The following is a 12,418-nucleotide window of genomic DNA, read 5'->3' as shown; positions in this document are numbered from 1 at the left end:
AGATTGCGGTTTATTTGGTAGAACTCTGAAGCGATGCAGTCCTTCAACAAATGAAATTGCTTACAATACGTTAGTTCGTCCTGTCTTAAGAGTATTGTTGGTCTGTATGGGACCCTTACCAGTTGGGTCTGATTCAAGAGATTGAGAAGGTCCAAAAAGGTGCGGCAAGATCCGTGACTGGTTCATTCAGCCATCGGGAGAGCGTTACAAATCTCATAGAAAGTTTGAAGTGGGACACGCTTGCAGATACATGACACGCTAAACGGAAGGGGCTGCTCACTAAATTACAAAATCTGATCTTCGCCGAGGATGTATTACCAACCAACTTTCATATCGCGCAATCATCACCATTCAAAGATAAGGGAAATTAGAGCTCGTACTGAGGCGTTCTGACAGTCGGTTTTTCCCTCGCGTGATCCGCGAGTGGAACAGAAAGGGGGGGGGGGGGGGGGGGTTATTACTGGATCGAAAACAGACCTGTGCGACTTCCGTATCCGCATCCGGTGACGCCTAAGGGCTGAGGATGACCCCGGAAGACGGCCGCTGCCGTTGGTAACCTTCAAGGCCTGTTTGGACATTTTTTGCGCTCTACGAAGACGCATCGGGGTAATGGCCGTCATACACTAAGGATCTTAGATCCCAAAATAACATGGAGGTAGGAGTCAACCTGGCCGATCTTGGCCAAAAACTGCAGCCGCAGTATCCAGAATGGACAAGGAAAATTCAAGAGGCGTTCAACCACACGTCAGCATGCTGCCATCCCGGATAGACAACACGCTCTACAGATGGAGAGATGATAACAGAGATCGAGGACCACTGAATGAAATAGTTCTTACGGAATTTATATTGCGTTACTGCACGTGATCGCGGAAGTGTGGGGCCAGACGTTACAGCGAATTGTGGAGTCGCTCGTTGTAGTGGAAACTGTGCTGACGTATCCTCAAGCAAGCCGGCAGACAATGGCTGTTACTGTGGTAGTGTGTGAGCGGATCCATTTGCTGGAACACCCATCCACAGATAAACGCACCCTAATAAATGAACAAATACAGAACAGATTCTGCAGTACTAACAGTAGTATTAGTAGTTGGGTAATTGGTTAAGGGTTTTATGGCAGTGCTAGGCAGTAGTTGCAGTATTAGCGTTTGCTTTTGAAATAAGTGCCAGGAATAAATATTTATTTATGATTATCCACAAAAGTATGAAATGTATGGCCTGTTTTAGGTTCTCAGATAACAGGCTCTAATTGTGAAGAATAAATAAATATAAATAAACGTAAAATCACCATCACCATCCTCATGACATGCAGTGAGGGATGTGGCCTCTTCTAGACTTTTTCATACATTAAGGTCGTTAACTACAGGCATTCATGTTGCTTCTGTTTTACGTAATTTATCTACCTTCCATACGGTTGTATTAACTATCTTTCTCATCCCTTAGAACGCAACAAAGAAATTTTTGTGTCAAACTAAAATACATTCGTTTCGCTACACGTCCCGCCCACCTCCACTTTATTTTAATTACAGTCACAAGTAAGTCTAATCCAGCTTTTTCTCTGATTCCTTTGTTTGTTGCCCTGCTTCTCCTAGTTATTTAGAAAATGTTTCTTTCCATCGCTCGCAGAGCAAAACTCAACTTCCTGAATGGTTTCTGCATTAAAAGTCCATGTCATAGTTTCCTAAGTAAATCCGATAACACACGCTGATTATAAAAGTTTCGTTTCCAATACTTCGTACCTGCCGTTTTCAAAACTCTATTTAGTTTACCGAAAGCACTCGTGAACATTTTTACTTTTCTGTTTATTTGTTTTCCTATCCATCGACTAGTCTTTACTGAATACCTGTACTATTTTCTCTTCGGTGTATGACGTAGTCTGACATTATTTCTGTCTTGGAGTGCTCCGTTTTCATGCCTATTTCGAGACTTGTTCTATGGGGTAGACTAATAGCTAAAGGAATGGATGGTAGATGGACCAAAGAAGTCCTTTGCTGGAATCTAAGAGATAAGAAGGGGCTGAGAAGACGGTTTAATGGCAGGTGGCCAGATTTTATTAGAAGGTAAGTGAAAGAAACATGGAAACCAATAGGTGAAGACTGCAATGCACGAAAAATTCTAGAAAATGCTTTTATCCAGCAAGGAATGCACACATTGAAAAGTATATAAACTGTGTGCCTCGTTTCAGTGAGATTTCCAAAATTTCCTTGACTACAGATTAGGACTGTCTAGAGATCGCACACGTATAAATATGATTAGACTGATACGGTAACTGATGGACATCAAAATCGCAATAATATCGTTTACTAGATTCTGCGAAACACAAAGGGTATTCCTTTAACAACTGGGCCGCTCTACAGAACTTGTTCGTAACTGTCACAAGGTCTATCCGGAAGCTCTTCAGATTACTTATTCATACGGGAACTGTTCAGTGAGGCAAACCGAAATAATTTTCTCGATTAACTACTACTTTTCAAATACGCGTGTTATTGAGATTACTGACAAACTGCTGTCACATAGCAGCATACCACAGCGGCGCTACGTTCAGTAAGACCGCTAAAAGGATGACAATCCGTTCTTCTAACTTGACATGACAATCTGAAGAAACTCTGTCACTGGGCCTGTACTTCGACGATGATTCCGAACTATGCCTTGGTCGAGGTAAAAACAGTATTATAAAACAGCCTACGAAAGGCAACATCCCAACACCTTCACGTTCGGCCTATATTCGACAAGGTCACCTCACACGGTACACTTTAGGAATTCAAGGAACAATTATTTCTACAACCGCACGAGCTGCTACGGAGCCAAGCGCTCAGCCTTTCCACTGCACTGTCATCCGATACGGGAGACGAGCCCCTTGTGCTTCGTCTAAAATAACACGCAATGGAAACGTCGTCGCGAAGCATCCGTCGAAACGAGGGCAGGAGTTTTACTGTAGCGCGATTGTGTTCAACAGTTTTTAAATGGAAAAGCTGGAGACAAACCACGAAGGCAACTGTAGCTTATTTTCAATAACAGGAACAAACGAAGAAATATTTGCTTCGAATGCCATGTCGTCACCAAGAAGAAAGTTTGAAGTACAATGCTAATTTTTTTCGTAATTACTTGTTCGTCACGAATTGCGTTTGACAGCCGAACTCTTTCAACTTGCACGGAGTGTGAATGACTACAGACACCTGATCGCTCACAAATAACCATTAATCGATATGAAAGCACAACTAAAATTAAGAAAGACGCCAAGACACGAAGGTCTCTTTAGCCACGCTTCTTGAACATGTTCTTTTCTTTGAAATGGGACTAATACATTAGGTGACGGCAAACGGAATTTAAGTCAGTGGAGAAAACAGTATACCACATGCGAATTTTTTTCCTGTTGATTGACTTTGAAAGGTAACTGAGTGTTGTGGGATTAAGTCAGGTGCCACTGTACTAATTACACCAGAATATTAGACACTAAAAGTAGAATATGAGTTTTGCTATTTGTGAACTAAATAACTGACGAATATAGAAGTAAAGAGGATTTAATAATCCTGAGTGGCAATAGCAATAAATGCTTTTCTGGAAAAAAGTAGTAGGTTAAATCTTGTTACGAAATCTTTTCTGACAGTATTTGTATGGAGCACTGAATTACGTGTGTGCAGTCAAGAAGGGAATGTAGTTTCGGAACTTTGGTGCTACCTAATGATGCTGCATCTTGGATAGGTACACAGAGTTAACTCATTGATGAAGTGTTGAGCCAAACTGAGAATAAAACTGATCTGTGACACGACAAAAAACGAGAGATGTTGATAGGACATATCCTGAAATAAGAGGAAATAGTTAATTTGGTGATGGAGGGTTTGGGGTAAAAATTGTATATGCAGGCGGACGATTGATTACAGTACGCTGGTTCACACAGATATAGGTTGCAGTAGGTTAGTTAGATATGGAAGGACTTCGACAGGGCATTCTAGTAAGGAGAGTTAAACCAAACCACTTTTCGGGTTGAGGACCACAAAAGCAACATTTTTTTGGTCGCAGATCCAAGTTAATATTTAGAGAACACTGGCACAACAAAAGTGACACAAAACACGACGCTCTAAAGATGAAAATTTCACGTGATAAAATAGTTTCATGAACAAAGCACTGTCAATATTTTTATTGTAATGAGTAACCCTCCAGAACAGGGTGCACACTGGTTGATGCAGATGACATTAACCATCCTTAAGATCTTACGACAACTTTAAATCGAACCAAACTTATCATCAAACCAAACTTATCATCACAAAAATACTGTGCTTTGTTCACGAAATTATAAAAGAAGTTCACAGTTTTCTTCTGGCGGCACAATACTATCCTGAGTATCATTTTCCTAACAAGGGAACCTCCCCATCGCACCCCCCTCAGATTTAGTTGTAAGTTGGCACAGTGGATAGGGCTTGATAAACTGAACACAGATCAACTGAGAAAACAGGAAGAAGTTGTGTGGAACTGTAAAAAAATAAGCAAAATATACAAACTGAGTAGTCCTTGGGCCACATAGGCAACATCATAAACATGAAGCTCAGGAGCGCCGTGGTCCCGTGGTAGCGTGAGCAGCTGCAGAATGAGAGGTCCTTGGTTCAAGTCTTCCATGGAGTGAAAATTTTACTTCCTTTATTTTTGCATAGTTATTATCTGTCCGTTCGTTCATTTACGTCTCTGTTAACTGTAATAAGTTTAGTGTCTGTGTTTTGCGACCGTATCGCAAGACCGTGCGATTAGTAGACGAAAGGACGTGCCTCTCCAATGGGAACCAAAAACATTTGATCGCAAGGTCATAGGTCAACCGATTCCTCCACAGGAAAACAGATCTGATATATTCTATACGACACTGGTGACGGCATGTGTGTCACATGACAGGAATATGTTGTCGACCCACCTAACTTGTACACTTGGCGAATGGGTAAAAAGATTCTTCTACCTTGCCCGATTTAGGTTTTCTTGTGGATGTGATAATCACTCCCAAAAAAGTGATGAAAAGATAAGAGTGTCAGATAAACTGAAAATAAAAAATTAAACTTTTCACTCGATGGAAGATTTGAACCAAGGACCTTTGGTTCCGCAGCTGCTCACGTTACCATGAGACCACAGCGCTCCAGCGTTCCCAGTCTCCTTGATCTTCCCATGAACTACTCAGTTTGTATATTTTGCTTATTTTTTCACAGTTCGACACAACTTCTTCCTGTTTTCTCAATTGATCTGTGTTCAGTTTTTCAAGGCCTATCCACTGTGCCAACTCATAACTAAATCTGAGGGGGGTGCGATGGCGAGGTTCCCTTGTAAGCAACAATTGCACTTCGAAAATTGGAGAGTGAGTTTGTCCCTCCTGAACGCGCAATTCAGGACAAGAGAAATCTGTCAGCGTCCAACTACTTAAGTGTTTCCAGCCGGTTCGTAGCATTAAGGCAACGCGACGTTCGACGAGTGTTACAATCATCTTCTGGTGAAGTGTAGACACATTTGCAAATCTAGACACTTCGCCAGAAGACGATGAGTATACACTCGCCGAAACCTAACGACGCAGTATCTTAGCGCTACCACTCTGTTAGAACCACGAGAGCTTTTCGTCAATTACAGATCTTCCATATGTGGTTTGCACTGTATACATAATGACGCAAACTCGGTTTATCTTAAATGGCTGTGTTGGTGAAACACATTTCAAACTGAAACAAAAATTCAGCAAAAGTTGCAAATAAAGTAATTGCCATAATATGCTACACAAGCTGGACTTTTTTTGACAGTCATCTTGTAGCTTACTCAAACAAACGCACAATGAGTTTGATTTGTGGTCGTCTGCTGCACTGCCCCGCAAAATATGCGATAGCTGTTTCCAATCTAATATACTGTTTCTGGTTTCAACAGTCTGCGACTGCTTGACTTCCTTCACGCTGGTGATTTGGTGGCGCGGCAGAACGAAAGTTCTTCGCAAAAGCACGCACTTCTCGTGAAGCGTTACCCGCTGGCGATTCAGCAGCGCCACCGGCTGCACAACCACCCGTCGGGACGACCGATCGCAGCCATTCGACCGCATATGACCCCCCACTGCGCATTTCAGTAGAGCGCTAACGTCAGGTGTTCACAACTGCTATACAGGGTCGGGTTGCAGCTGCCGCTTGGCCAGACTGCCCTGTGTTTCTTGTTTTAGTCTGTGATAGCTGAGTTACATGTGTATCCTGCGTCGTTGAGAGTTTCATGTTTTTTTTCACTGGGCGAATAAACACGAATCCTTTATGGAACTTTTCATGAAGTGAAAATTTGTCTCAGCGCTATAGGCACTTCATAATATTAAAAGAAATGAGTTTTCTCTAACTCCTTAGTGTGTTTAAAAGTAGTCGGTATTTTCACTAGCCCTTACAAGGTACAGTATGTCTGTACGACGGCTGCCGAATCACCGGTGGCCATTTCCTCTCCTCCTGGTGTCGTTCTCCTCCTCTCTTAGTGTGTTTTAATAATAATAATAATAATAATAATAATAATAATAATAATAATTCCCTCCATTACCAGATTTGTTATTCTTTGATACCTTGGGCTGCTTTCTATCAACTGATATCTTCTTTCAGTCAATTTGCACCACAAATTTCTTTTCTCCCCGTTTCCAATCAACATCCCTTTGCTTGTTACCCAACCTGCCCACCTATCTTGATTTCCTCTGTTATGCCCCATCTCAAAAAATCGATTCTCTTCTTGTCCATACTGTTTACTGTCCACGTGTCATATGTATGCGAAGTTAAACTCGGGATACATACTTACAGAAAATAATTTCAAATGCTTCAATTTATATTCAATGTTATCTCTTTTTCAGAAACGCTTGTCGCTATTACAGAAAAATTTTTATATCCTCTCAACTAACAGCATCATCAGCTATTTTGCTACCTTAAAAGCAAATCTCTTCTACTCCTTTCTGTGTCTCATTTCCTCACCTAACTTATTAAATGATGGCACTATGCTGTTGAAGACATCTCCAAGGTGATATGTATGTTCCAACACTCTGAGTAACACAGTCTAGATCACAATATTATTTATTTTCGATAGCTGGTTTTGGCCAGTAGAGGACATCTTAAAATAAACAACAAAAAAACAAAAAAACTTGTCACAGTAAATGACGTGTGTCAATGATGACAACCTAATCTAATTGTGCCAGTATCGCCATATTTAACTTGGCTATACTCAGTTACCCATGTTTTACTTCTACTGGTGTTTATGTTTCAACTTTTCTTCATGGCACTATCCACATTCCATTCAAATGATCATCCAAGCACATTGCAGTCACTGACTGAATTACAGTGTAATTAACAAACCTTCAAGTTATCATTTTATGTTCCTGAACTTCAATTCCCTTTCAAAATTTCTCTTCGGTTTTCTTTAGCGCACACTCAATGGGCAGATTAAGTAGTGTCAGAGCCAGACTACAACTCTATCCTACTCCCATCTCCACTACTGCTTCCCTTTGATGTCATCCCACTCTTAATACCATACTACAGTCTGGTTTCTGTCCAGGTTGTAAATAACCTTATGATCCTTGTATTTTACCCCTGCTACACTCTGAATTTCAAAGATTGTAATCCTGTCAATAGCGTCACAAGCTTTTTCTTAACCTACAGATGTTACTAAACAGACGTATACTTTCCATCAACTTATCCTATAATCTTCCAAGTATGTTGTATGCTCAGTAGTGCCTCATGTGGGCTTACATTTCTCCAGCACCCAAAGTGGTCTCCTTTGAGATAAGCTTTCTCTATGAATAATTGATATTCATATTTGCCAACTACAAGTTATTAAACGGATGGTTTAGAAATATTAATGCATCTGTAGCTGCTTTCTTCAGAAACGGGTTCGTGACATTCTTTGTGAAGTCTGAGAGTATTTTGCACGTTACCTATAGTACACACATGATAAAATTGTTGAGTTGCAGACATATACTGCCGTGTTGTTTGTGTGATGTGTTTATCAAAATTCTGTGATTATTAGGTTTTAATGTACAATTGTTAACACTGACTGCGTTCTGCAACTATTCATATAATATATACATATGACCCAGCATTGGTCCATCTTACCAATGAAAAATGTCAGATTCCTTTGTAGAGGAGTGATACACATTTTGCATGTGTTTTTTGTAATTTTTTAGAACGTGTATCACACATTTTACATTTAGAAAATATTAGCTACATATGTTGCATACAACCTATGAATCTATCTCAAAATGTGAATTTATCCTTTTAAATTTTCAGTAGCTTTGTTCCCTCTTCTAAGATTGTTATTAAACATTGGTATAGCAATGGAACAATAAACATTTTATTTCCAGATTCTTTAAATTAAAAATGGCTGTTCTTAAGTTTTGGCACCAAGACTTCATCACATTTATTATATAATTAGCAATGGGAAAAACACAGGCACCTCTGTCCAGAGCAGTCAGGGAGACTGGTCGTGTGCGTGTGTGTGTGTGTTTTTGAGGTGTGCTTGCTTGTGCGAATGTTTCCTATCTGAAGAAGGTATTGGCCAAAAGCTCAATGTGTAACAGCCTCTTCCTTATACCTGTCTACAACTCTTGTCATCTTTACAGTGAGTAGCAATCTATCGTTTTCATAATATTGCAGATAAAGAAATACATGGTGCCAAAGCCTTTAATACTCATGGACTGAGAGTTGCAGTTTTCCGCTTTGCACAAATGTTTGGGAGTTGGCCTATACCCCGGAAAATGCATTAAAACAAAATAAAAATAAATAAATAAGCAAACTCAACTTCACAATTCAAACATCAGCATTAAGCTGCATAGATCGGCAGGTTTGATGACTGATCACTGATATTTAACTGTTTCATAAATATTTGACAGAACTGATTGTAATGTATGAAATGCTGCAAAAGGAGAGTGAGTAAGCAGCTCAAAATGTCACAATGTTTAATGGTTCTAGTGCTGTACCTTTCCCTTCCTTCAATCTGAGAACTACGTCACCCAGATGCTGAGGAAATTATATGTTAGAAAATGGGACACGCAGTGCAAGCAGGCAAACACGACAAAATCTTTTTTAAATAAGAGATATTTGTTAACGTCGAATGGAAATTTAAGCACTATTAAGTATTATTTGTGTGGAGTGTAGCCTTGTATGGAAGCGAAATGTGGACAATAAACAGTTCAGACACAAAAAGAACATATGCTTTTGAAATGTGTAGCTATAGAAGAATGCTTCAGATCTGATCGGCAGATTTGATAACTAATGAGAAGGTACATCAAACTGTGGAGAAAAATCTATGGCGCACATTGACTAAAAGAGGGGATACAGTCTGGGGCATCAAGAGATGGTCAATTTGGCAATGGAAGGACATGTGGAGCCTAAACATTGAAGAGAGGGGTCAAGGACTGACTATAGTAAGCAGATACAAATGGATGTAGCTTGCAGGAGTTACGTAGAGATGAAGCAGCTTGAACAGGACAGATTAATACGGAGAGATTCAGCAATTTAATCCTCAGATTGGAGATCATAACAATGACTTTTTCACTGGATAACTGAAAGAAAAAATAACATCTACTAGTGGTAATATAAAAACAGATGAAGCAAATCCATACAAATTCCATAACATACGACGAACAAGGCTTCACGTGGAGACTAATACTAAGAGCTTAGTCAACTGTTGTATTCAATTATTCCCCTTTGGGTACCCATATACCTAATCTTTCAAAACATGTCAGAAAAATTAAGCCAAGATCTGTAATTAAAGTGTAGAAGTTAATTTCACATAGCACTCTGACAGTAAGTCTACAACATACAGATAATGAGGCATTTCTGTAGAACAGATCTGAAAATGTATTTTGAGAATGAAATGTACCTATGAGGCAGCTAACTTCAATGATTAACAAATCTGAATTAATTAATTTTGATACAGCTATTAACTTCAATGATTAACAAATCTGAATTAATTAATTTTGATACAGCTATTGTAAAACAGTACTACTCTATTTCACTATTCACAAACACTGTATGTACCATCAAAAGCCAGACAGTCCTACAGCACTCAAATTGTGTCAATTGAAAATCTTTTCATATTTTCCTTAATTCAGTGATCAACTGTCAACACTTTGATTACATACCTTCTACCCGTAGCCTCACCACGACAACCTCGTGCACGTTATTATGCCTTTGTTTTTTTATCAGCACTAGCAGTACTAAGGCTACAGTCCGAATTCTTTAAAGTTGCTAAATGTTCATTAAACTTCACCGCTGGATGGCTTACCTGCCCACTAAATATAATTTATGGTGTAAATATGTTTTTGTTGACTAAGTTGCATGACAAACTGAGGACACAACCAGTTTTTTTTTTACTCGGTTTACAAACTGAAATATCATGTTATGATGACAGTAAGGTCATTATAAATTTAGACTGTAGCATTTGTCATGGCTCACAACTACATTATCACATGAGAAGAGTAGTGAGGATGCCCTTTTCCAGCAAAGAGACATTTAATGCAAATTATGTTTCACTGGATCATGAAGATCAGACCTCTTGTGTCCAGACACAACAACTTGATTACAAGAATAAATCTTAATGCTGTACAGAAAAAGTAAGTCTCTTGGAGAAATACAGCATGTCACTAAGACCAGTGATAGTTATGTAACCTATGGTATACAATATGTCAAATCTGCGTCACAGTGTTAGTAGACAAGCCACAAATGTTTCTCATCCCTTCTCTTACTATAAGTTCCTCAGATATACTAACCAATTGCGGCACTTCACTACTGTGTAAGTAATACTTACAAATTCTGGTGTACACATGGAAGGACACTACAAATGGTCACAAGTTTCTTTGACCCACGGGTAAGAGTCACAGAGATGCTGAAAAAGCTGTTGTATCTGCACACTGTTACTCATTATTAAACAGTATAGTAAAGACTTTCTCTGTGTGTGAAGCCTCTAACAGGGATACCGATGCCTTGTTACCAGAGAAAAAGAAAATCACAGTAGAATTCATACTCAGACATGGGGAATAGCATTTATAAACACTGTATTCCCCTCAGTCCACTTTGGAAATTGAAAACATGTTGGATTACTCATTAATTCTGAAAAACCAATTTCTGCCATGTTGTTAAAGGTGCAATAGGCTACTCTAACAGACATAGAATTTAAAATTTTAATTAAAATATCAGACTCTCTGTAAGGATAGTGTCAATATTGTACACAGGATATTACCAATATGTAATAGACAGTGGAGGGGGCTCCAAAATCTGCTTGACATATTTGTTGAAACAACTGAACTTAACACATAAGTACTCATTGGCGTAAGTAGCCTACTCATTGAATGACACAGATTCTTTCTTTTCCATATTTTTTGTTCCTTCATAATAACAATATTTGCAGCATTGATTCCTGTATCTGAAATACTTTCTATCCGAATAGTTCTATAACAACACTAAGACAGGCATCACCTCAGCTACAACCAGACATCCATGATACACTGAACAGGACATCAGCGCTGTATCCCAAAACCAGCTGTTGGAAGTGGCTCATTCCAACCATATGCTCGATCCCTTGTGTGAAACAATGTCCACTGCACATGTTATGGCATGCATATTGTACTAATGGTCAAGAATCAAATTTGTGAAGAAGATGCATGTTGTCCCTATACGTTCTAGCAGTTGGCACCAATATCCAATTAACTGGATAAATGTGGATAATGACACTTTCAAATTATCCACAATACATTATGTCCTTAATTTTGGTCAAGGTATGCACAATACTGGTACCTAAAACCGACTGTACTTTGGGTTTTACATAAAATCACCTCATGGACTTCACCTTACGTAACCAGTATCTGTAGATATAAGAATACCAGAACCACAAAATCAACTGTGTAGCAGGGTTTGCACACACTTCCTATGCCACTAAGGGCTGTAAAGAAAACCTACAAATAATTACCTCAAAGATAACAAGATGCATCTGTATTTTGCAGGGACTGGGAGGAGGTGGAAGGCAATGTACAGCAAAGACTGCCTGTTGCCACTTATTCCAGGCTTTGTTTCTAGTACTTAAAAGATCAAAATAGGCCTATGTGGAACAACATAAAATTTACTGGGTCAGTACATTTATTGTAGTATGTGTGTCAATGTATACAAGAGCATATTGTCAGTGTTTACATGTCGTTGTATAATGACCAGTATGCATATTCTGTCACTAGTGGCAAAACATATTCCGTGTTTATATATTGTAATGGGTCATTCAGCAAACAGAATAAGATACACTATTCTACAACTAACTTAAATTTCGAGCGTAAAATTACACGAAACAGAAATGACTATTAACTCATGTCATTTTAAGTTCTTTAAAGCTCAAATTGCCAAAATGGAGGCTCAGTACGTTCGGCTACAATTATATTAAACTAAAAAGTAACTTTTTTGTGCTAAACTAGTTATTT

At 39.0% G+C, this 12,418-nt stretch overlaps 1 protein-coding gene across 6 annotated transcripts in view; it reads right to left on the bottom strand.

Moving 5' to 3' along the window:
- The window catches only part of LOC126418536 (eukaryotic translation initiation factor 4E transporter), a 320,599-nt gene that overhangs the window by 307,386 nt on the left and 795 nt on the right, over nt 1-12,418 (bottom strand). The window lies entirely within an intron of this gene.

The sequence above is a fragment of the Schistocerca serialis genome, chromosome 9 (genome assembly GCF_023864345.2).
Source record: "Schistocerca serialis cubense isolate TAMUIC-IGC-003099 chromosome 9, iqSchSeri2.2, whole genome shotgun sequence".
Taxonomy (NCBI): Eukaryota; Metazoa; Arthropoda; class Insecta; order Orthoptera; family Acrididae; genus Schistocerca; species Schistocerca serialis.
This window is presented reverse-complemented; position numbering and strand designations above follow the sequence as displayed.